Here is a 3,945-nt window from a genome sequence, read left to right as displayed (position 1 = left end):
ATTCTCTCGTTATTTGACCTCTGGAACACGTCATGCCGCAGATGTGACGGCAGTTTGTGAGATAAACTTTTTGCTGTTTTGCTGCGCGTGCTGAGATCAGAATGCTTCCTGACTATTTATAGCCTGGCAGGCTGAGCGTCCATGAGTCACGGTCAGGTATGAAGCTGCAGTTGAGGGCAGAAAACAATCAGGACTGATGATGAACACGCTGCAGAGTCTCTGAACCAGCAGAACCACATTCTTCTACAACCACAGCAACACAGACTGCAGATCCTCATGCACCTCCAACACATACCACACATAACATTAGCATGCTAACACGCTCACACGCTGATAGTTAGCAGGTATAATGTTTAGCATTAGCATTCCTGACGGTGACACAGATATATCGCACTGACGTTATTTGTTCTGATAATGTTATGTTATCTGATATTTTCTGTGTAAAAACTGTAAGTATAATATAATTAACTGTAATATTGTTATCAACATGTTGTTGTTTAAGTTGTTTAAGAAAGCAGACCACATAGAAAACGTCTATTTTCATTCCAGCTCAGAAATTCACTATATTGGTAATTGGTAATCAATATCGGCCAATCAGCTGTTCTCAAGGTTCAGACTGTCGCAGTAGAGCACCACTGGGGACTAAACACAGAGGATGATTACACTTCATTTCTTTTGATAGAGCTATGCTAGCAGTTCCCCCCTACTTCTAGTGTTTGTGCTAAGCTAGGCTAACCATATGTGTGTACTGGACCAGAGACAATGAGTGTAAGAAACAAAAAGTCATCAGCAGGCAGTTTTTCTGCAGCCGCTGCCTTTATGTGCGGAAGGAAAAGCCTGTTGAGTTCTTATCAAGGCTCTGCTGTTAGTATTACATCCGTCCATCCGTCCGTCCAGCTTATCTCCTGTTTACAGGTCCCACCCTGTCCCTCCACAACCACCAGGGAGGAGGGAGAAAACCAGCTTGGAAAACCAGAGGATCCACATAATGTTTGGTCTCGCGCTGGAGAGTCTCCGTATCACCTCGGTGGATCTCGGCCTTCAGGTCGAGCCCCGCTGCATGATGGGAACAATTAATGGGTCGGTGGAGGAATGTAATCTAGCGCCGCTGATCCTGGAGATTCCAGCGGGGTTCGAACGCCTCGCAGCAGCGTGGACTGGATTCCTCACACGGAGCTCGTAAAGAATAAAGTGAATAATAAAAGTGTCCCAGTGTTATAATTATTATTATTATTATTATTATTATAATAATCATTATAATGAGAACGTTTCATAAGAGGAAACGTCAGACTGCTGAGTAATGTCTTTATCTCAGTGTGAACTTCAGCCTCTGACAGATAACTGAGGAATCTCTTCACGCTGAGAGAACCTGCGAGCACTAAAGCTGCGTTCACTTCCTGTTTGAAAAACAGGACAAAAGTAGGACGAATCCCGTTGATGTGCAGGAAGTAGCGGCGTTACTCAGAGAGCTGGAACCAGACAGCCGTGGTTCCTTCAGAGACCAGCAGAGACAGAGCTTACGGACCTTTAACTGTGAACTCAGTGATTATTGATCAGAGATGAGTTTAATATTCATATTTTTATACAATTCTCTTTCTGTATTTTTAGCATTTTAACAATATATATCGTTGCCATCTCCCACCTTTCGGAGTCAGAAACCGTGCCGTAGTGATTGGGGTCAGTCAGCCACCAGGGGGCGATAGAGAGGGTCTGCATTCCGATCGTCCATCTTTTTGAGGATGTATTATTATTTATGGCTCAGAGCTGATCTAAAACCATGAAACTGGGTCCAATAACAGGAAATGATGCGTGAACATGAGCCCAATCGGCCAGATGGTGGCGCTGTAACAACCCTCTCGGACCACTAAAGTCCACATTTCTGCCGTCTCGTCCTGAACCGTTGGTGCGACTGCTACCAGATCGTCTGTGGATCATCGGATAAAGCTGATCAATAGATGCATAAAGCGTATTGATAACTTATTATGTTTTAAGATATCGACCAATGAGCTTCAGAGGGGGCGTGGCTCAGCACATAAACAAGTCAACAACCGTTGGTCATCACAGAACGGGTATAGATTATAGATCAGACGCTTGTGGCAATATTTAATAATAAACTTTTAATACAGTTTTATATATTTTATACAGTAAGCTTTGAAGTGAAGCCTCATGAATTATTATTATTAATCATATTAATATAAATTGTTTAATGTGTTGGTTGACTGAAGACAGAGTCAACAAAGCATCTTCAAGTCTTCAGCTCACCCAAAAAAAAGTTCTCATGGGAAAACTTCATACCAGACTCCCTTTAAAAATGAGCCATTTTTAATGTGGAACATTTCATTACTAACTGTATCTACAAAACACGTGACTGATCCATCAATATAAGCCTTCTGGTAAATTCAGCAACACGCATCACCCCAGGGGGCAAAAACTGCTCATATGAACTATGATTACCTCTGACAGAAATAACTGCTGATGGGTTACAGCTCTCCCACACTGAAGCCTTTAAATCTTTATTTAAATGGACAAACTGCCACAGAAACATTCATTCACATGACTTTTAAGGGGAGTTTAGTGTGTGAGCATTAACTTCAGGGATGTCTCACACCTGTGGCTTTAATAACTTAAAAACACCTCCACAGGTGTCAAACATCCATTGGCAGCACCAGCAATTAATCACATTACTGATTGATTATTGACTGTGTGATTGGCAGCTGACCCACCTTCAGAGGCGCCTCCAGCAGCTTGTGTATCCCGGCGATCTGCTCGCTGAGCGGCAGGTTCTCCTCCACACTCACCGTCGGAGGTCTCCGAGGTTCGGGAAAGTTAGTGCAGATAAACGGATCCGAGTCCTCCAGGTACTGGACCCGGCACACGATGGAGGCCATGGCCGAGAGACCGAGACCCGACTGCGGCTAGAGGAGCGTGAGGGACTCGGTACGGATGCGTCCGGCACTGCAGGAGCCGTTTAACTGAAGAAAACCCGGTCCTCGCTGCGCTGCCACCGGACCAGTGAAGCTCCCGCAGAGACATACAGCTACATCCGGTGGCACCTTTCAAAATAAATGCAATGAATTTGTGACAAAATACTCTTCTAATAAAGACTGTCAGCCAATAAAAGGATACTGTAAATCAATATAATGAGAAACTTCATCATATATTTATGTTTGTTTGATTATTAGTTTCGTAGAATCTGGTCAGATCATTTGGAATTTCCCCATTGTGGGAGGAATATCTTATCTTATTTTATTAATAATAATCTATGCCAGCCTGAATCTACACTAATGCTCATCCTTTGGATTGTAAATATCATTCACACTTCCTGTCCAGCTCTTCACTCTTTTAAATGATGGTCTTTTATATTTGTCTATGTCGTCTCTGTTTTATCTTTATTGATATTGATATTGATCAGTTTTCACTCTTTGGTGAGTTTGTATCTCTGAAGCTCAGACTCATTATCCACAGTGAACAGCTGATCACAGAGACCCTTTATATCTGACCTTTACTGAACCAGATCAGCTGAGATCTGGTTCTCTTTCACACTGAGGACCTGGAGTAGCAATGATCTGCTGGGTACTGAGAATAAAATGGTGTGCTTTTATTTTGAAGGAAGTATGACCCAACATCCGGTTGGTGTAAGAGGACTTGATGGCGGACGGCCCACTAGTGACGTCATGGCAGTAGAGCATGGAAATACATTGAGCAGCAGTATGACGTAATGAACAGCTGTATGGAAACAGAGTGAAACTGCTTGTTGTAGGACAGCGTCCTCTGGTGGCTGAGAGACTGCACTACAGCAGGACCTCTACTGTCCCCCTAATGTCCCCTAATGTCCCATATTCCACATTTCAATTCAACCAGAGAGCTCTAAAGGAAGCCAAGTCCAAATATTTGTCCTCCATTATAGCTAACAGCTCTCATCATCCAAGACTGCTATTTAATACT

Source organism: Morone saxatilis, unplaced genomic scaffold, assembly GCF_004916995.1.
Source record: "Morone saxatilis isolate NCDOM2014 unplaced genomic scaffold, NCSU_SB_2.0 Contig20, whole genome shotgun sequence".
Classification (NCBI taxonomy): Eukaryota; Metazoa; Chordata; class Actinopteri; family Moronidae; genus Morone; species Morone saxatilis.
The sequence above is the reverse complement of the archived record's forward strand: the minus strand, read 5'-3'. Positions refer to the sequence as shown.